The sequence below is a fragment of the Spermophilus citellus genome (assembly GCF_964194105.1).
Source record: "Spermophilus citellus genome assembly, chromosome: 1".
Classification (NCBI taxonomy): domain Eukaryota; kingdom Metazoa; phylum Chordata; class Mammalia; order Rodentia; family Sciuridae; genus Spermophilus; species Spermophilus citellus.
This window is the reverse complement of record NC_138182.1, coordinates 36,739,257-36,762,485: the sequence shown is the minus strand read 5'-3', so window position 1 is coordinate 36,762,485 and position 23,229 is coordinate 36,739,257.

The window sequence follows — 23,229 nt, the reverse complement described above, 5'->3', positions numbered from 1 at the left end:
GAACTAGTAAAATTACTAATGGGCTTTTCTTGAATATTTATTAGTGGGATGGAAGAGATCACACATCATTTAGAGATTTCAGAACAGGTTTTGTAGGAAATATTTGAGAAGCATTGTGGGAGTGGGGGCATACAAACCTCTGCAAGAAACAAAAACCATGTGGGCAGTGGATTTCTCATTAGATACACTAGAAGCAAGAGAATAAAAGGTGTAAAATGATTTTTCAACGTGAGATACCTATCCAAATTACAAGACTCAGAAAGCTCACCTGCCATACAAATTTTTATTTATTTATTTATTTATTTGGTACGGTGAGGGTGGGGGGTAGTGTGGTACAAAACTTTGTAGCTTTGTGCATGCTAAGCAAGTGCTTACCACTGAACTGCACCCAACCCCCACACACCTCCTTGAGGAGTTATTTAAGCATATATTCCACCAGTGAAACAACAAAGAAACAAAAGGAAGCCATGGAATTGAGGAAGCAGATGTGACCAGGACCAGGAAGATTAGCTCTATGGTTGACTTAGTCACCACCAGCTGACAGAGGGACAAACATGGGGGCTCCAGGTAGGAAAGGAATTTCATAGAATATAGAGTTGAAAAAACATGAAGACAAAATGCAGGTCAAGGATGAATGAAAATAAGAAAAGCATCTAGAAATTATTTTTAAGAAAGGGCTCTATTGAAAAGTCATAAAACAAATGAGAATCAAGCTAAACTAAGAGGTCAGTGGTCTTCAAGAAAACACTAGGCAATGCAAAATAAATAAATAAAAATACACTAGCCATGATTTTAAGCAATTGAGCTTTTCAGGGACGCAACACTGGTTTCAGAGAAGGAAAATTCATCATAGTTTCTTAGCTCTGCTGTGAACAAATGTTTTCATAAACATAATAATGTTAAGGTGTCATTGGTTACTGTCTGTTTGATTCAGCCCAAGGACATATCATAGAAAACTTAATTATAGTTGCAGAAGGGAAGGTAGATTTCACTCATGGAAATCTAAGAGAGTATGGCTTTAAAGAAATATGGAGGCAGAAGAAGAGATGAGCAGTTTAAGAGAAGTACAAGCTCAAATATCCTCCACTCCCCAGACAGTCAAGAAATGCTGTCTGATGTGAAAGAACAAAACCAAAAAAGCTTTAAGGATATTAAAGTTGCAGGAGTGAATCATAGAACTAAAAATAAGAATGTGACTTGTGTGTGCACATATGTGTGTTGGAGGGCTGAGTTAAGTACATCAGGCACTGTAGGCCAATAATGTCTTAAAATAGCAGATCAATCATACTTTCACAGTTGAAGATGTTTAGCAGAGTTGAAGTGGTTGTTCTTGGAAGGAACTGGGGCTGGCGAAACAAAACTCAACTAATTGTTTTCACAAGGAACAAAAACAATGTTTTTCGTTTTAAATCTTTCTTTACCGCTTACCTTTCCTTTCCTCTCTCCCTCCCTTCTTCTTTCCATCCTTCCTTCCACAAAACAAAAAGCAAACATAGCAACCCCTACATGATTATGGTGAGAATCAGAGATAATCAATTTTCAGTGCCTGGAAATGTAACTGGCCAGCCGACTTCTGCCTGTTAATAGGAGCATTTGCTCCCGGTGTTACTGGGTCTCCAGACCACACACCACTCCATTCTTTTTCTTCTTTGGGGATACTAGATGGCTCCTACCCTCAGCTGCTGTGTCCCACCTACAGTCTGTCCCCTCTTTCAGCTGCAGCTGTCTCTCATTGCCCGCATCTCAGGATGTGTCTCCACTGCCGGTGTGGGGGCCTCGGATCCTGCAGTACGGCTGTGGTCATGATCTCCCCCACCTGTTGCCAAAATCCACCTGTTGCCCAGCAGCACTTGATGGATAAGTTGATTTTATAAGTTCAAGTATATGGATTTTAAAACTTAATACTTAGTTCATAATTAAATAATAACTCAAAACCATATCTCCTGTAAAACTTTTGCTATTTCTAAGTTATCATACCACAGAGCCATATCAAAAATAATTTTTCAGAGCTGCGGTTGTGGCTCAGTGGTACTTGCTTAGCATGTGTGAGGCACTGGGTTTTTTGATCCTCAGTACCACATAAAAATAAATAAATAAAGGTACTATGCCCATCTACAACCAAAAATAAATTTAAAAAAAAAAACTTTTCCTCAAAAATAAAGCAATATGTGCTTATATAGATATAGAATATCTGAAAAATAGATATCATTGTTCTGCTTCTCTTCATCAGCTCAAGGTTCACAAATGAATCCTATTTAGTCCACGTGAAACCCCCAGGGATGCTTCCTTCCGCCTCCTCTTCCTGAGGTGTCACTCTGGCCAGAAATCTGGAAGTCATCCTAAATTCCTCTTTCCTCTTTATTCTTCAGATCTGCTCAATACTGAGTCCTTAGAGATATTAACACACCTACCCAGGTCACGTAGTATCCGGTGAGTAGGCCTTAGGAGCCAAAACTAGTTTAGGAGGCTTGGGCTAAAAGCACACTCTGCTTAGGTAAGGTTATGCTTGTTGGGGTGGTGTGGGCGGAGACCGAATGGAGGCCAGGGATAGAATAAAGCCTTCTCTGTCCCCACCCCAAGAACCTGCTCTTGGCATCAAAGCTGTCATATAGCTACTAAGATGTAAAAGCATTTTTTCATATATCTGTTGATTGGTTGTATATCCTCTTCAGAGAAGTGTCTGTTCAGGTCCTTGACCCATTTTGTTGATTAGGTTATTTGTATTTTTGGTGTTTAGCTTTTTGAGTTCTTTATATACCCTAGAGATTAGTGCTCTAACTGATGTGTGAGGGGTAAAAATTTGCTCCCAGGATGTAGGCTCTCTGTTCACCTCACAGACTGTTTCTTTTGCTGAGAAGAAACTTTTTAGTTTGATTCCATCCCATTTATTGATTCTTGGTTTTAATTCTTGCCTATAGGAGTGTTATTAAGGAAGTTGGGGCCTAATCCTACATGATGAAGATTAGGGCCTACTTTGTCTTCTATTAGATACAGAGTCTCTGGTTTAATTCCTAGATCCTTGATCCATTTTGAGTTAAGTTTTATGCATGGTGAGAGATAGGGGTTTAATATCTTTTTGTTGCATATGGATTTCCAGTTTTCCCAGCACCATTTGTTGAAGATGCCATCTTTTTTCCAATGCGTGTTTTTGGCACCTTTGTCTAATATAAGATAATTGTAATTTTGTGGGTTAGTCTCTGTGTCCTCTATTCTGTACCATTGGTCTACCAGTCTGTTTTGGTGCCAATTCCATGCTGTTTTTGTTACTGTTGCTCTGTAGTCTAGTTTAAGTTCTGATATAGTGATGCCCCCTGCTTCACTCTTCCTGCTAAGGATTGCTTTAGCTATTCTGGGTCTCTTATTTTTTTCAGATGAATTTCATGATTGCTTTTTCTATTTCTATGTGGAATGCTATTGGGATTTTGATCGGAATTGCATTAAATCTGGATAGCGCTTTGGTAGTATGGTCATTTTGATAATATTAATTTTGCCTATCTAAGAACAAGGGAGATCTTTACATCTTCTAAGGTTTTCTTTGATTTCTCTCTTTAGGGTTCTGTAGTTTTCATTGTATATCATACTTTTATACAAAGATATGAAAAATTGTGCTGTGTATGTGTAATAAGAATTGTAATGCATTCTGCTGTTGTGTATTTAAAAATAATAAAATCAATTAAATAAATAAATAAAGTTGTAAAAGCAAGATCCACTTCCTAAGTGAGGGTTCCCCCCCACCTTTGGCCAAACATTTTTTTTCAAATGTTTTTAATAAAATCTCTAAATAATCCAAAAGGCTTAAAGAATGGGATAACATCCAGTAACACTCATATCCATCACCAGACTGAAACAACTATGAATATTTGCTATACTTGTATTGTTTCTTAGGTTGAACGATATGAAATTGTAATAGAAAATTGTTTAATAGGAACAGTTTTGTGTACTTCAATCTAATAGGTGGGGGTGGTGGTGAACAATTTGAAGATATGTTTCAGGCTTACATATACTTCAGAATGAACCTTCTAATGGGGCTGGCTTGTGGCTCAGTGGTAGAGTGCTTGCCTAGCATGTGTGAGGCACTGGGTTCAAACCTCCACACCACATATAAATAAATAAAGGTATTGTGTCCATCTACAACTAAAAACTATTTAAAGAATTTTAAGAAGAATGTACCTTCTGAGAGTACAAATATTCCTCTACAAAACTCATAATACTAGATCACACCTCAGAAAGCAATTCCCCAAAATAATCAAATATCCTGTCTATGATCAGATTTCCCCAATAGTCCACAAAACATCTTTTATAGTCATTCTTTTTTGATTCAGAATCTAATCAAAATTCATGCACTGTACTTATTATGTCTTCTTTTATCATAAATCATCTCCCCACATAGGTTTTTATAATACTTAAATTTTAGTTGTAATTGGACACAATACCTTTATTTTATTTATTTTATGTGATGCTGAATATCGAACCCAGGGTCTTGTACTTGCTAGGAGAGTTCTGTACCACTGAGCCACAACCTCAGCCCCCCAACATAGATTGTTTTGTTTTGTTTTTTTTAGTCACTCACACCCAGCATTGCTAATATTGGGACAACTATATCTCCTGATGTAATGCAACCAAACATGTGTCATTCTGCATCAGTGTTTTCACAGGTCTTCCAGTTGTATCTAAACAACTCTTTAGACATATCTTCCAAGTTATAGAAAACACAGGGATAAAGGAACAAGTTAACACTACCAGGAAACAATCAGACAGATCTACCTTTACCAAGGCAACTGGCTGGGTTGATTAAAAAAGCCAACATCACTGCAAACACACCAGTCATCCCAAATACTTGGGAGGCTGAGGCAGGAGAATCACAAGTTACAGGTTGAGTGAAAATATGCAGAATCTGGCCAGCCTCAGCAACTCAGCAAGATCCTGTTTCAAAATTAAAATTAAAAGGGCTGGGGTTGTAGCTCTGTGGTAGAGTGCCCCTAGGTTCAATCCCCAGTTCCCCCAAAACTTTTTAAGTGTCCATGTCATTTAAAACAAAAGTAAAGAATCTAGCTTAAGTTATCTTTAAAATTATTTTTGTCCTTAGAATATATAGCACCAAGATGACCAGAGTACTATATTAAAAAATTGATTCATTCAAAATTCTGTGTGGTTATCATTTGACACAGTTTGGGTAATTTGTTTCAATATGTTTTTAATTTTAGCATTTTCTTGTGTTTTCTTTAAATATATAAATCCTGGATTGCATATGAAATCTAAGAAGATATACTCAAAAAATTCTTACTTCCATTCCTTTGAACCCATTCCCCACAATTCTACCAGGGAATTTCTGATTTGTCCTCCTAGTAGGTCTTTACACAAAACTATGCTGTTTTCCCCTTCATTCCTTATACTTAAGAAATTGCACATTCCAATTGGTAAATGATGAATAACTATTTAAAAATAAGATATTAGGCCGTGAAGGCTCCCAATTGTATCATCATGAGAATTCATTGTTATTTGCCTTTGTCATTCCTGTTCTTCCTCTTTGCCTCCTGTAAATATATGGCAGCCTGGGAGAATTTACAAGCCTATATTCCCACAGCACTTTGCTCATAAACCAGTCTCACATTCATCTCATTGTTTTCTAGTTATTTATATGCATTTTTCCCCAATAGTGTGTGCGATCTGAGAGGAGGGCTCATATGTCCTAATCCCTTTTGTATCTGAAGCAGCACGATGTAGGGGAAAGTTCATTGTTTTGGGAATCTTGGCTCCACCACCTCCCAGCTGCATGAGCTTGTACATGTTACTTCATCACTGTGGACTTCTATAAAGTAAGAAGAATGACCTCTTGTAGGACTCTTGATAACGTTAAGTGAGGTAATGTGAGTGAGGGGCCCAATCATCCTCTGGACTCTCAGTACCACATGGCCACCATTTTACTTATTCCTAGATTCAACTTCTTTTTCTATTTGTGACATCAGCACTTTTGATACATTTTTACATATTTTTTTAAAAAAATATTGTTTAGTTTTCAATGGATCTTTATTTTATTTATTTAAAAGGGTGCTGAGAATCGAACCCAGTGCCTCACACTTGCTAGGCAAGCGCTCTACCACTGAGTCACGACCCCAGCACCCATATTGATTTGTTTATTGTCTGTATCCCAACCAGTGAAAACCACCCATGATATGCCTATGCCCACTCTATTGAGAATAGATATTCCTATTTCCTAATTTGTAGCATAAATGGAGTCAACAGAGGTGATGAGTGGGAACACCTGTTTCGCTTCTCCAGGGAACATCCTATTCACAGACTACACAGTGAATGGTTCCCCCTGAGGTTGCACAACTCCATAGCCTTGCTTCCTGACCTCCAACCTACATATCTGTTTCCAAACTTGGTCTTCTCTTCCCCTGTCCCTTCTATCAGTGCTTAGCATCTCATTCATTCCTTAGCATCAGGCCTCTTGAAGATGTTATTTACTCCATTTCCTTCTCTTGTATCAGCTTGTTTCTTCTTGCTTTTTTCTGTTCACTATTCAGTTAATTGCAGTCAAGCTTTTGCCTTCACTAGATGGAAATTGATCTCAGTAAAATCACTGGCTTCTGCATCTGCCTTTCCCTCATTCTGTTTCACGTTTCATCCATCTCTCCCAACACAAATCCAGGTCCTCTTTATCTATTTTATTTTTCTTCATGCTTCTCATCTAGTGTATTAAATGTTCACATATTTATTTGTTTATTGTCTGTGTAATCCAGAATGTAATCCTAAAGGATAGGGAGTTTTCTTTTATTTCTCTCTCTCTCTCTCTCTCTCTCTCTCTCTCTCTCTCTCTCTCTCTCATCCCCAGTGCCTTCAAGAGTGTAAGCACATAATAGGTGCTTGCACATTCATTGACTTAAATGAGTAAATGATTCTGACTTCTATATTCCTTGTGTCTTTCCTGAAGACGTCCTATGTGACCTCTCAGGGCCTCGCTGTACTTCCATGATCATCTTCTTTCACAAGGTTCCTTCGGTTTTCAGACCACTTGTTTCCCTCTCAGCTTTTCTTCTTACTGTTAAATATTGGTCATCTTGGTATTGTCCTTGTCACTTTTCTCTTCTCATCTTACATACTTTTCAAAGCAAGTTTACCCAACTTAAGTCTTCAAAAATCATCCTTAGGATGACAATTCTCAAACATCTGTTTCCAGTTCTTGACTGGGTTCCTTCCGTGTTCAGAGTGGTCATCCTACCCTGGATCCCAAAACATCCTTTTTTTCTCCTGCAAAGCACCAACATTCAACTTCTCCCCCAGGTGTAAACTTAGAAGTCACTTTGAACTTTTTCCTTTCATCAGGTCTCTGCATCTAGCAGGTCATCAAACAGTGTCAGTTATTCATTCTTGCTCTGTTCCCATAGCACTAATGCATCATTTCTTGATACATATGATTTCTTTAATTTTCTAAAATCCCCAACTCCATCGTTCCCCCTCTACTTCATCTGCACATGGTATTCTTTGTAAAATGCATATCTGGTCATGCCACTCCCTTTAAAGAACCCCTTTTTTGTGATTCCCAGCTGTATTAATCATCCAAATTTCTTGGCATGATATGGAAGGCCCTTCACTATCTAGCACACCTAATATCTTGCTCACTGTGTGAACTTCTTGCAGTTCCTTTAAAAAAAAAATTCTTCCTCATCTCCAAGGCTTCTCATGGTGTTCCCAATGCATGCCTGCCTTTCCAGGCTTTGCCATATGGTGAATACCACCCACTCCTTCTTCTCTGATATTCCAGTGCAGAGACACAGACTTCCTAAGAAGTGTCCTTTCCCGTCACTAAGCACCTCCCTGTCAGCACCGATTACATTGCAGTAACTGCTCTTCTTTGAGCCCCAGAGAGGAATGGAGTAAGTTCGAATTATCTCCACTACCTGAGTACTTAGGGTAGGAGCTGGCACAGTCTTTTCACTCAAATTCATTAAATCAAACAACACAAATATTACTATTCATCATCTCACATTTAACATGAGATTCACATAAACACTTTCTGGGTGTCCCAGTTTGGGGCAATTCTTACTAATGCCGAAATCGGGAGGCCTTCTAAGGGCTGTGGCAGAGTGCAGCTCATCATCCAGAAGCCTGAGCTCTTGTCTCTTGACCTTTGTAGGCTTTATGAGCATTTAACCCTCAGGCTTCAGTTTCCTCAGCTATAAAATGAGAAGAACCTTCTGAGATCAAACAAACAAACAAACAAAAAGCAGAACTAATGTAACAGCCGTGCCTGTGATCTCATCACCAGTTTATAAACTTTACTACTCTAAAATGGAATTACAATGCTGTGTACCCATTTTATGTGTAAAAGCATCATAGACAGTCATTTTAGACAGAAAACTTCCATATGGATATACATATATATATATGGAAATATATATATGTGTATAAAAATATTCTTTATAGCAAGTTCCAAAATGGCAAGACTAGAAGCAGATCTGCTGGTTTGTGTGTGTGTGTGCCCAAGTGTGTTTGATGTGCACAGGTGCCAATACCTGGGAATGAGGCTCTAATTTTACATCTAAGTAACAAAAAAGAATGTTTTGCTCTTGGAAATGGAAATAATCAGTTTATCTAAAGGAATAAGAAAGAAAATTGATGACTTAACTTGTTATATCCAAATTTTTTTAGTAAAATAAGGGCTGCTTAGATGAATTTGTGATTCTTTGTCATGCTCAGGGTAGGCACTCTGTAAATACCTGGTTGATGAATGTTGTATGAGTCCAGTTAATTCCATCAGATACAGCTTTAATGAGTTCTTAGGAGTAGCTAGCCCCATCCCTTAACATACCTACTGCTAATGGCTGCAGGTTACGCATGGCATTGGCGTGGGTGATTGCTAGATGATGCAGGGGAAATGTCAATCCAGAACAAACATCTAGGAATTTGAGGAGAAGATTAGTAAGGAAGTGTATACAATAGCAAATGAAAAGACTGAATTCCAGTTAAAGTTAACTTCATTCAGTTAGGTCTATCAGTTTAAGAAAAAACAAAAGCTGAAGTCTGGTGGCCTGTATGCTGACTCCAGCCTACAAATGAATTTTGTACCAAAAAATGTTAATTCAAATTCTTTTTATGATTGGGCCTATACAATCCAATTTTCCACAGTTCCTAACATTCCCTATCATCTTGCTTCATTGACATAACCTTCAATACTCCTAAAGGCTGGGACCCCTGGCTTAGAGGAATCAAAAACCAGAAGGAAAGATCTTTGGATCCCACACTGGCCTAAAATTAGAATTTAGTTTTAAAGTCAGTTTAATCAAGATTTCAGAACTGGTGGGCTTTTTTTTTTTTTAATCTAATTCATCTCAGGATCTTTGTTTATTGCTACAATCTATGAAGGCATTAAAAAAAAGGGGGGGCTTCTTATGAAGAATTTTCCAGAGGAGCTTATAGGTATATATTTTTCTCAATAATTAAAAACCACTTATGTTGTGTGTTCTATGCATCAGCCTTCAGCACATAGGTGTATGGCACCTCATGGGATTTATACAACTGCGGCAGGTACAGAGTAAGAACTTGTTCAATGGCAGAGTGAGAGTTCACCTCTACTGACCTCATCCCCATCTTCTTTCCACTGATCTATGATGCGACAAGGACTTCCTAGTGACTAAGGTGCTGAAAAAAAGGCTAGTAATTTCATGGTCTATAAGTGATCAACCTGAAGAAAGTCCTGCTGCAAGATTACAATAAAATAAAAAATAGGTAACATTTATTGTGTGACTACTATGGACTTACATTTAAAGTGCTTGCGTGTGTTAACTCTTTAATTCTTACATGAACTCTAAAAGATATTATTCTCATTTTGCATACAAAAAAAGTGAGATACCAAGAAGTTAACTTGTTTATCCTCAGGCACAATTGAATGAATCAATGGCTGAACCAAGATTTCAACCCAGGTAGTCCAGCTCCAAAGTTCACATGCTATACTTAAACTATATTATAGCTATTTTCCTTTCATTTAATGGGGATAAAGGGATGCAAGACAGAAAATTACATACTAGCCTGTGTTCAAAATATGATGAATTATTTCCAGTAACAAGCCAATGATGTAATCTTTATTGGTATTTTTGACATTCAACATTTTATTACTATGTCATTCCATGATACAAATGTACGATTACTTTGGAGAATTATAAATATTTTTTTTAGTTCATTAGATGGAGATAGGCTTCCTTAGTTAGGGAAACAACGATGGGAAATATAGCTCTCAGCAGAAGAGCCCCAGCTCTTGCATGAAGCCACCATCTGTTTCTACTCTATCAAGGCTGAATCCAAATGTTCTCATCCTCCCAGTGAATGTTTTCCAATTGGAAATATTTTTCAATTGTTTTCCAATAGTACAAGCAAATCAGAGTGGAGTAGTGTTTTATGTGGGTTGGACTTTGGCTGTTTTGAGCCATTCCTTATTAAAAGGCATGCAAGGCAATTATGTTGCTTTCATGCTGTGATCTAAACCAGCAACACAGCACTCTCATTAATTAAATTAAACTTTGGCTTTTGTATCTCAGAAAAAAATTAAATTTCAAATCTGAGATGGTACAGAAAAAATATTCTAAAATGTTAGAGGAAGCAGGAACTTGCTACATATTCCCCACTCATGGATATAAAAAGAACTTTATAACCTGGTGCAGTGGTGCAAGTCTGTAATCCCAGCCACTAGGAAGGCTGAGACAGGAGGATCGAGCACAAAATTCAAAGCCAGCCCCAGTAGCTTAGCAAGACCCTAATTTAGTGAGATCCTGTCTCAAAATAAAAAATAAATAAAAGGGGATGTTGCTATGGCTGAGTGGTTAAGCACTCCTGGATCAATTCTCGTTACCAAAATAAATAAGTAAGTAAATAAATAAAAAGGGTTGAGAATGTATCTTGGTGATCAGTGATAAAACACCCCTGGGTTAAATATCCAGTAACACGCCCCCCCCCCAAAAAAAGAGTATTGGGACAGATTTAGACTCAGAATCTGAATTCTTTATTTTAAAAATTTTTTAGTTGTTCTTTTTAGATATACATGACAGTAGAATGTATTTTGACATATTGTACATACATGGAGTATAACTTCCTATTCTTTTGATTGTACATGATGTGGAGTTATACTATTTGTGTATACATATATGAGCATAGGAATGTAATGTCCTACTCATTGTATTGTCTTTCCTGTTCCCATATCCCCTCCCTTCCCTTCATTCCCCTTTGTCTAATCCAAAGAACTTTTATTCTTTCCTCCCACCCCTCCTTATTGTGTGTTAACATCTGCATATCAGAGAGAACATTCTACCTTTGTTTTTTTGAAATTGGCTTATTTCACTTAACATGATGGTCTCTAGTTCCATCCATTTACCAGCAAATGGCATAATGTCATTTCTCTTTATGTCTTAGTAATATTCCATTCTGTACATATACCACATTTTCTTTACCCATTCTTCTGTTGAAGGACACCTAGGTTGGCTCTATAGCTTAGTATTGTGAATTGAGCAGCTATAAACATTGTTGTGGCTGCATAGTTGTAGTATGCTGATTTTAAATCTTTTGGGTATATTCCAAGGAGTGGGATAACTGGGTCAAAAGGTGGTTCCATTCCAAGTTTTCTGAGGAATCTCCATACTTTCCAGAGCAGTTGCACTAATTTTCAATCCTACCAGCAATGTATGAGCGTACCTTTTTTCCCACATCCTCACCAATATTTATTATTACTTGTATTATTGATAATTGCCATTCTGACTGCAGTGAGATGAAATCTCAGTTCTACCACGCGGCCTGCGCAGTGGTTTCATTAATGAGGTTCTGGCATTCAGTTAGTTAGAAGAGATCAAAATAAAACACACAGACAGTACCTTATTTTAATGCTAGGTCCGAGACGGCTCGGTCTCCCTGTTTCCCTGCCTCCAGCCGCTCAGCAGGGCAGCGAGGATTACTCTGGGCTAGCAGGAGAGAGAGAGAGCGAACACGCCGGGGATCAGCCTTTTATTTGGGGGAAACAAGAGATTCAGGGGAGAATTCCATCCAATGAAGGTTGAGGGGGGGCTGTACTCCAAGGTCAGGGTCAGTGATTGGGTCTCCAGGGTCAGTGGTTACGCACACCCCCACACGGATGGGCTCTCTCATCAGGAAAGGGTCGGGATAACTCCGACACAGCCAGAGTGCCTCAGGCCCTTAACGGGAGTCACCCAATCACGTGTCAGAATGGCTCCCCACATATTCCCCCTTTTTATTCTTAACAATGAGGCGGCGGTTCACTCTCTGGAGTCCCCGGATTCTTGATTGGAGGACTCGCCATCCTATAGTTACAATACAAAAGAGAATTAACAGCAAAGAGAATAATCCAATAATGTACCAAGCGGAGTGTTTAAGAATATTTCCAGGGTTGAATCCATTTAACTCTTTTAATATTTGGTTAGCCAAAGAAGAAGGATCTGAAAAATCAGCTCTATTATTTTGAATGTCTTGGATATGGTGATGAAGTTTCAGAATATCCAAGCTATTATTACTATTTTGTCAAATACCTAATAAATGGTTTTTAACCTTCTCCCAATCCCAGAGAGAAGCATTGTACTTGGCAGTTGTAACACATACATACTTATAATTAGCATGGCATTTAAGCCTTTCCTTAAATTTTAAGGCTGAAAGTTCATTACCAATGTTAATAACAGTCGCCTCTAAGGCGTTTAACTTAGTCTCAATCCTTTCATCAATATTTACTTGATTACGCAGAGCCTTGGAAGTATTTTGAGCTAAATTATTAAGAAATTTTGCATGCTGAATATTCTGAGACAATGTCAGAGATGCAGAGACGGTTGAGGCAATAAATGAGACCAGTGCTAAGACACCAACAATTATGACTCCAATAGCACGTTTAGGTCTTGTTAGCTGGGCATGAATTTGCTGTAAAACTTGTAAACCAGCATCAGCATACCATGGCTCTGAAATATTAGCAGGTAATAAAACAAAAGAGGGCTGATGAAGTATCAGCACTCCTTTTCCTCCATTATACCTAGAAATACAATTAGTTAGGTTGCACTTATTACAAGTAACAATATATCTATCTTCCATCCATCTAACTTTTACATTTCCAATAATTAAAACATAAGGAGATTGGACACAGGCTCTTAGGCCATAGCAAGATCCCTCTTTACAGTTCTTGCCGACAAATTTTGGTAAAGGTTTATCTGTAAAATGTAAATATTCTGAGGCAGCAATTAAACGCCAAATATCTCTTTGAATGCCTCCTTCACTATAAGTCAAAATATTACTAACAAATCCTGCAGGTGTCATAGCAGAATTTCTTCATAATTGTCTCTTATCAATTTTTGGAGACCAGTCTAAAATATACCCACTAGCTTTAGACACCTTATGTTGTACAGGAAAGGTATTTACACAATCCATCCATTTAGGAAAGGTGCCAATTTCAATTATAGAACTATTTGGACAGTGGGGTACCGGTGGAGGTTTTGCAGAAATGACTGGCTTGTTATGGGAAAGTCCCATCTTAATTACTGATCTAGTATTAGGTTTTAAGTCTCCATAAATAGAATTATTTGTCAGTCTAGGTTTACCAATCGCTGTCTTTTCTTCAAATGATACTTTTAGACAGCCAGCATGTTTATCATGTGACCAACATAAAGGTAATTGGGCACTGTAGCCAGAATAATTAAATCTAGTCACATGATTGGGAGTAATATGAGCATCTGTAAATCCTCCCATCATGAATGAGTCATTAGTAAATACTGGAATAGATTCTCCAGTCCACACAGCTGGGTGTACCAGGGGTGGATCTGGGAAATATGTCCAATAAGTGTCTACTTGATTCCCTTTTACCTGACAGCCCAGTAGGGCAATTACTGTCGCTACCATCAAGACTGGTGTCCTGTTCTTTCCTAGGCGTCGAAGTATTTGGGAAGCCTGGGTTGTCAATTTCTTCACATCTTTCCATGAAATCAGCTTCTCGGCTGGTTCAATCTGGTCTTTCTTCATCCTTTTCCGATATTTCCTCCTTCTGGGTTGTGGCTCCTCTGGGTCTATCCTCAGTCGCTTGAGTCTGGGTTCTATTTCCTCCATGTCTGATGGCACGTTCAGGCACCCAGATGGGACGGAAAGCACCTTCTGGAAAAACACAAGCATAGCCCTTTCCCCACACTATTACCGGGTCTGGACCCTTCCATTGACCAGTCTGTAAATCTTTCCACAGAACTCTGCCTAATGGGCCTGTCACCGAGGGAGACATTTGCCTCTCAGCAGCAGTGTGACCTTCTGTGTCACAGTTTAAAAAATTTAAAACAAATAAGGCATGATTAAGGCTATTTTGGGGAGTCATTATCTTATTCCCCCTTTTTAATTTTTGTAATTGAAGTTTAATAGATAAATGAGCTCGTTCTACAATGGCTTGACCTTGGGGGTTATAAGGAATTCCTGTTTTATGATTAATTTGAAACTCTTGGCAAAATTGTTGAAAAGCAGAGCTTACATAAGCTGGAGCATTATCTGTTTTAATCTGTATAGGACACCCTAAAACAGAAAAAGCTGCTAAGCAATGAGAAATTACATGTTGAGTATTTTCCTTAGTACGTGCTGTGGCAAAAATAAATCTAGAATAAGTGTCCACTATGACATGCACATAACATTGCTTACCAAATTGAGGAATATGAGTTACATCCATTTGCCATATTTGATTTGGTTTTAAACCACGGGGATTTACCCCTGATGGCAGAGATGGAGTGTAAATAACACACTTAGGGCATTGGCTTACAATTTGACGAGCCTGTTCTCTGGTAATACTGAATTTTTTACGTAAGCTAGAAGCATTTTGATGATGCAAGGAATGGGAAGCTAGGGCACAGTCATATGAAGACATCTGTTGACAAAAAGCTACTAATTTATCAATATTATCATTACCTGCAACCAAAGGTCCAGGGAGGCTAGAATGTGCTCGGATATGTCCAATAAAATATGGGTACTTTCTCATTAGCACTGTCTTTTGTAAATTATGAAATAATTCAAATAACTCCTGTGATGAAGTAAACCCAATAACTGAGGTTTCAATATTTTTGGTAACTCTGACTGCATATAAGCTGTCAGAATAGATATTAATAGGCTCATTTGAAAAATAATCTAAGGCCAAAATCAGGGCTTGAAGTTCTGCCCTTTGAGCTGAAGTATAAGAAGTTTGTATTACCTCTGTATGAACACGGCTGAAGAAACCTGCCTTACCAGAGCTGGAACCATCTGTGAACACCGATAAAGCTCCCTCTATTGGATGGGAAAGTACAATCTTTGGAAAAATAAGTGATGTTAATGATGCAAATTGTACAATCTTATCACGAGGATAATGGCTATCTATCTGGCCAGGGAAATCTGCAAAAGCTATCTGCCATGAACTAGAAGTTTGAAAAAGCCAATTAGTCTGTTGAACAGAAAATGGAATAATTATGATATCAGGCTCAGATCCAATTAATTGTAAAATCCTAGTTCTACCCTTAATCACTAATTGAGCTGTAGAATCATGAAAAAGTGTTAATGTCTTTTGAGGGGAATGAGATAAGTAAATCCATTCAATAACTCCTAATTTTTGCCATATGGCTCCTGTTGGGGTATGTTCAGTTGGAAATATTAATAAATACAGTATTTCTTTAGGATCTATTCTAGTAAGCTGTGCATTTTTAATTGCAATTTCCACTTTCCTTAAGGCTGCTTTGGCCTCCAAAGTTAGTTGACGTGGAGAGGTTGGAGAAGGATTTCCTTGTAATATCTGAAATAAAGGACTTAACTCAGAAGTAGTTAACTTTAAGGATGGTCTTAGCCAGTTAATATCTCCTAATAGTTTTTGAAAATCATTAAGGGTACGTAACTCTTTAACTCTTATCTGAAGATTTTGAGGACGGATTGTACTCCCTTGAATTATCTGACCTAGATATTGAAAAGGAGATACCTTTTGAATTTTTTGAGGAGCTACACTTAAACCCATAGTTGTAAGTGAGGTCTCTAACTGAGTAAAAATTTCTGAAAGTACTTCTGAATTAGCATGGGCCAATAATATATCATCCATAAAATGAATAATGTATGCATCAGGGAAGCTATTTCTAATGGGATCTATTGCCTGATCAACATATTTTTGACACAGGGTAGGGCTATTACGCATTCCCTGAGGGAGGACTTTCCAGCAGTATCTTTTAACAGGTTCCTTAAAATTAACTGCTGGGACAGTGAAAGCAAATTTTTCACAATCTTCAGGATGTAACCTTATAGAGAAAAAACAGTCTTTTAAATCTATTACCATCAAGCTATAATCTAAAGGAATGGCTGTGGGGGAGGGAAGTCCTGGCTGTAATGATCCCATAGGCCGAATTGTCTGGTTTATTGCCCTTAAATCCTGTAATAATCTCCAATTTCCTGACTTTTTCTTAATAACAAAAATAGGTGTATTCCAAGGGCTAAGTGTTGGTTCAATATGACCAGCTTGAAGTTGTTCCTCAACTAATCTATGAATTATTTTAAGCTTTTTCCCTGAGATGGGCCACTGAGAAATCCAAATAGGCTCTTCTGTGAGCCATGTAATTTTTTCAGCTGTTTTAAGGATCGGGGAAGTACTTAGTGCCCCTAATAAAAATTTTGTCCTGAAGTATTTACTAATCCTTGCCGTGGAGACTGGCTTGTAAACAGATATTCTTCCTGAAAGTTTTCCCTATCATCTCCAGGAAAATACCTCTGATTAATTTCTTCAACTGACCTTATAGAATTTGGGGTGACTAGTAGCAGTCCCATTTTGGCTAGTATATCTCTTCCCCATAGATTAGCTGGTAAAGACTCTAACACATAAGGCTTAAATATTCCACTGTTCCCATCAGAATCTTCCCAACGGAGATAGTTGGCACTTTGAGCAGGCTGTGAAATTTTTCCTATTCCTTCTAGATTAGCTGAGGCTGTATGTAGAGGCCATTGTCTGGGCCAAAACCGGCTGGACAACACGGAGCTATCAGCCCCTGTGTCAATTATTCCTAGGAAATTTTTATTATTAATTCTAAGTTTTAATAAAGGGCGTTCTTGTCGCACTAACTGGGACCAATATACTCTGTCCGGCGGTTTAGAAACTGAATCTGTCGGCAGGTGCCTTTCTGAGACACAAGGCAATAATATTAATTGAGCAAAAATATCCTTTGTGGTGAGTCTTAGGGCATAATTGGATCTTACAGTAACATATAATTGCCCTTTAAATTCTGAATCTATCACACCAGGTATTACTTCAATAGCTCCCTTTAAATTATTACGCCCCAAAATTAAACCTACAGTATTTTCAGGAAGTGGCCCGAAAATCCCAGTAGGGATTTGTGTTGGTCCCGTTTCAGGATCTAATTCAACTGTCTCTGAAGGTCCTAAGAAAACTGTCTGTGATCCATGTCTCTGCTCCGGTAAAAATCGCGGACTGTCCTGGTCGGCGCCGCTAGTGACGTCACACTGTGCGACGTCTCCCCATATTGTTTCTGGGCCCGGGGAGGGGCCGAACGGAAGTTTTTTGTCCCCTCGCTAGGAGGAAATACTTGTGGCGAGAAGGCGGGCTCATCCGCGCCACCCGAATCAACCACGTGGCGCCGAGTCCTGCAATATCTATTATCGCCAGTAGATGGAGCCCTAAACCTAAATTTGCGTTGGCGACATTCGTAGGCGAAATGACCGGGTTTTCCGCAAACGTAACACTTGCTGCGGGACTTCTGAACTGAATTTTGTGGCCCCAAAGTTTCCTTTAATACTGTTGCTAAGGCTACCGTTTGCAACTGAGTGGAATCTAAGTCAGAACACAAGCGAATGTACTCAGAAATTGTTCCTTTCTTACGATGGGGGCGGAGAACATCTTGGCAAATTTTGTTTGCGTTCTCAAAAGCCAATTGTCTAACAATAAATTCGCTAGCTCCTGGGTCTCCGATGGACCTGTTCGCAGGCTGATATAGTCGGGCTACGAAATCTGAATAAGTCTCACTGGCACCTTGTCTGATTTTGGTAAGAACTAAATTGGACTGGTCCTTGGGGACAATTTGCCTCCAGGCACGTTTTGCACAATCAGTTATTTGATTGTACACTACAAAATCATAATTTAACTGTCTTTCTAAATCAGCAAAATCTTCAGTCCCTAAAAACATCGTTACTGGCGTTTCTATGCCCTGTCTTCTGTTTCTTTCTGCCTGTTCATTACAAAAATCAGTCCAGTAAGTTTTCCAAAGTAAGTAATCTCCCCCGCTCAAACAAGATCTGGCTAAAAAAACCCAGTCACTAGGAGGAAGGGGTTGTGAGCAGATATTTTCTATCAGACTCTGAACAAAAGGCGAATTTGGGCCGTACGTTTCACATGCATTTTTTAATTCCTTGATAGTTTTAAATGGAATTACAGCATGAATTCTAACTCTCTGATTTTGCTCATCAGTTTGCTCAAAAACTGGAAAGAGGTGAAAACCAGTAGTATCCTCCCCCATTTCTTGAGCCTTCTTAATACCTTGCTGAACTGGGGTAAGAAAAGTCATCTTTAATTCAGCACACCTGTTAAATTTGGTTCTTCTAGCAGGTATCGGCTGAATTTTAAAGGCTTGGGCAGGTGGTGCTAAATGCAATCTATTAAAATTTCTCTCTAAGTCCTGAGTTTCTATGTCTAATTCTTCTTCCTCAGACTGCGAGCTGCTATCAGACTCTGTACTATCGCCATTTGGAATTTGGGTTTCTAACTCACGTGGCTGAGAAGAAACCTGAGCCCCGCTAGGAGTTTCCTTTGTATTTTCCTCTCCAGGAAGATTGGTTACCACTTCTGGAGGGCTCTCCAAGATTAGAGATGCTTCTTCTTTATCATGCTGTTCTGTATAATCTGTCTGCGGGCTAGCTTGCACATTTCTAACCTTTGTTTTAGCTCCTAGCGCTTTTGTTTTAAAACGGCTCAAAGGAAAGGAAATTAACTTAGCCTCAGGCTGATTTTCCATTTGAATAGACCTAATGGCTCTTTGAATACCTCTCAGAAGCTCTTCTGGTGGCCACGGACTCTGGTCCATGTATTCAAAGAGACAAATTTCTAGGGCCGTCCAAGTTTTCTGTATATTCTCTATGCCTCCAGGTATTTCAGTAGAAAGACAAACTCTCTGTAACTTTCTTCCTAATTTCTCCCAAGTAAGTAAATTTGGAGACTCTTGGTCACAAAACCAAGGACAATATTCACCTACAATCTTTAAGAATTGCAATAACTGAGTTTTCTTTATCTGTTTTCCTTTCTGATTAATTATACTGTCTAAAATAGTTAGATACATTTCCTTATCCGAAGAAGTAGAATTTCCCATTTTAAGTAAATTAACGTCTCTTTCCTTCAATATTTCCCGGTACTTTTGTGACTCAAATGTCACTTTTTTTCCTTTCTCTTATCTTATTTCTTATTTTCCTTATTCTCTTTATTACTTTTGTGACCCAAATGTCACTTCTTCCTTTCTCTTATTTCTTTATCTTCCTTATTTCCTCTTTATTTCTTTATTTCTATTTCCTTATCTTCCTTTCTCTTTATTTCTTTCCCTTAATCTTTTTAGCGCGCGCTCCCACTCAATCTAACTAATTCAGAATGCCCCCCTCTGGCGCCAATTCTACCACGCGGCCTGCGCAGTGGTTTCATTAATGAGGTTCTGGCATTCAGTTAGTTAGAAGAGATCAAAATAAAACACACAGACAGTACCTTATTTTAATGCTAGGTCCGAGACGGCTCGGTCTCCCTGTTTCCCTGCCTCCAGCCGCTCAGCAGGGCAGCGAGGATTACTCTGGGCTAGCAGGAGAGAGAGAGAGCGAACACGCCGGGGATCAGCCTTTTATTTGGGGGAAACAAGAGATTCAGGGGAGAATTCCATCCAATGAAGGTTGAGGGGGGGCTGTACTCCAAGGTCAGGGTCAGTGATTGGGTCTCCAGGGTCAGTGGTTACGCACACCCCCACACGGATGGGCTCTCTCATCAGGAAAGGGTCGGGATAACTCCGACACAGCCAGAGTGCCTCAGGCCCTTAACGGGAGTCACCCAATCACGTGTCAGAATGGCTCCCCACACTCAGTGTTGTTTTAATTTACATTTCTGTAATTGCTAGAGATGTTGAACATTTTCTCATAAATTTGTTGACCAATCATATTTCTTATTCTGTCTGTTTGGTTCCTTTGCCCATTCATTATTGATTGAGTTATTTGATTTTTTTTTTTTGGTGTTAAGTTTTTTGTATATCCTGGAGATTAATGCTCTATCTGAGATGGGGGTGGTAAAGATTTTCTCCCATTCTGTAGGCTCTCTGTTCATGTTCTTGATTGTTTCCTTTGCTGTGAAGAAGATTTTTAGTTTGATACTATCCTATTTATTTATTCTTTTTGTGCTTGTAGATGGACAGCATGACTTTATTTGTTTTTATTTCATTTTTTATGTGGTGCTGAGGATCAAACCCAGTTCTTCATACACTTTTGCACTGAGCTACAGCCCCAGTCCCCATTTATTGATTCTTGATTTTACTTCTTGTGCTTTAGGAGTCTTGTTGAGGAATTTGATTCCAAAGCTGGCATGATAGATACTTGGGTTTAATTTTTCTTCTAGTAGGCTCAGGGTCTCTGGTCTAGTGCCTAAACTCTTGATCTACTTTGAGCTGAGTTTATGTAGGTTGAGAGATAGGAGTCTAATTTCATTTAATTACATGTGGATTTCCATTTTTCTCAGCACCATTTGTTAAAGAGGATATCTTTTCTCTAACGTATGTTTATAATGTCTTTGTCTAGTGTGAAATAACCACATTTATGTGGGTTTGTCTCTGTGTCTTGTCTTCTGTTCCATTGGTCTTCATATCTGTTTTGGTGCCAGTACCATGCCATTTTTGTTACTATAGTTCTGTAGTATAATTTACTGGTGTTTTAATGCCTCTTGCTTCACTTTTCTTTCTGAGGATTGCTTTGGCTATTCTGGGCCTCTTATTTTTCCAAATAAATTTCGTGACTCCTTATTTATTTCTATGTAGAATGTCATTAGAATTTTAATAGGAATCACATTAAATCTATATAGTATTTTGGTAGTATGGCCATTTTGACAATATTAATTCTGCCTATCCAAGAACATGGGAGATCATTTCATCTTCTAAGATTTTCTTCAATTTCTTTCTTTAGTGTTCCGTAGTTTTCATTATAGAGGTCTTTCACCTCTTCTGTTAGGTTGATTCCTGAATATTTCATTTTCTTTGATGCTATTGTGAATGGGATAGTTTTCCTAATTTCCCTTTCAGTTGATTCATCACTGATGTATAAGAATACAATTGATTTATGGGTGTTAATTTTATACCCTGCTACTTTGCTGAATTAATTTATTAGTTCCAGAAGTTTTCTGGTGGAGTTTTTTGGCTCTTCTACATATAGAATCATGTCATCAGCAAATAGTGACAGTTAGTGTTCTTCTTTTCCTATTTGTATCCCTTTAATTTCCTTCTTCTGTCTAATTGCTTTGGCTAGAGTTTCAAGGACAATGTTGAATAGAAGTGTGAAAGAGGGTATCCCTGTCTTTCTCCAGTTTTTAGAGGGAATGCTTTCAATTTTTCTCCATTTAGAATGATGTTGGCCTTGGTTTTAGCATAGATGGTTTTTACAATGTTGAGGTATGTTCCTACTATCCCTAGTTTTTCTAGTGTTCTGAACTGAATCGATGCTGTATTTTGTCAAATGCATTTTCTGCATCTACTGAGATAATTATGTAATTCTTGTCTTTAAATCTATTGATGTAATGGATTATGTTTATTGATTTCCATATATAGAACCAACCTTTCATTCCTGGATGAACCCCACTTGATCATGGTTCACTACCTTTTTAATATGTTTTGGTATGGGATTTGCATATATTTTATTAAGAAATTTTGCATCTATGTTCATCAGGGATATTGGTCTGAAGTTTTCTTTCCTTGATGTATAACAGGGTAATACTAACTTCATAGAATGAGTTGGGAAGGGTTCCCTCCTTTTTTAAAATGAAATAATTAGTTATTCCTTGAATAGTTATTCTTTTTGTATTTTTTTATTTGTTCTAGTCAGTTACACATGACAGCAGAATGCTTTTCAATTCATTGTTCACAAATGGAGCACAATTTTTCACTTCTCTGGTTGTACATGAAGTAGGGTCACATCATTTATGCAATCATACATGTACCTAGGGTAATGATGTGTGTCTCCTTCCACCATCTTTCCTACCCCCATACTCCTTCTTCTTCCCTCCTTCCCCTTTGCCCAATTCAAAGTTCCTCCACTCCTCCCATGCCTTCCCATTATGGATTAGCATCCACATATAGAAAACATTCTGCATTTGGTTTTTTAGGATTGGCTTATTTTGCTTAGCATTATATTCTCCAACTCCATCCATTTATCTACAAATGCCATGATTTTATTCTCTTTTAATGCTGAGTAATATTCCATTGTGTATATATGCCTCAGTATCTTTATTCATTCATCTATTGAGGGCTAGCTAGGTTGGTTCCACTGTTTGGCTATTGTGAATTGAGCTACTATAAACATGGATATGGCTGTGTCACTGTAGTATGCTGTTTTTAAGTCCTTTGGGTATAGACCAAGGAGTGGGATAGCTGGGTCAAATGGTGGTTCCATTCCAAGTTTTCTAAGGAATCTCCATACTGCTTTCCAGAGTGGTTGCACCAATTTGAAGTTCACCAGTTATGTATGAGTGTGCCTTTTCTCCACATCCTCATCAACACTTATTGTTTTGTTTGTATTCTTTTTTTTTAAAGAGAGAGAGGAGGGAGGGAGGGAGGGAGGAGAGAGAGAGAGAGAGAGAGAGAGAGAGAGAGAGAGAGAGAGAATTTTCTAATATTTATTTTTCAGTTCTCAGCAGACACAACATCTTTGTTTGTATGTGGTGCTGAGGATCGAACCCGGGCCGCACGCATGCCAGGCGAGCGCGCTAACGCTTGAGCCACATCCCCAGCCCTTGTTTGTATTCTTAATAGCTGCCATTCTGACAGGAGTGAGATGAAATCTTAGAGTAATTTTGATTTGCATTTCTCTAATTACTAGAGATGTTGAACATTTTTTCATATATTTATTGGTTGATTGTATATCTTCTTCTGAGAAGTGTCTATTTATTTCCTTAGCCCACTTATTGATTGGTCTTTTTGTTTTGTTTTGGTGTTAATTTTTTTGAGTTCTGTATATATCCTGGAGATTAGTGCTCCATCTGAT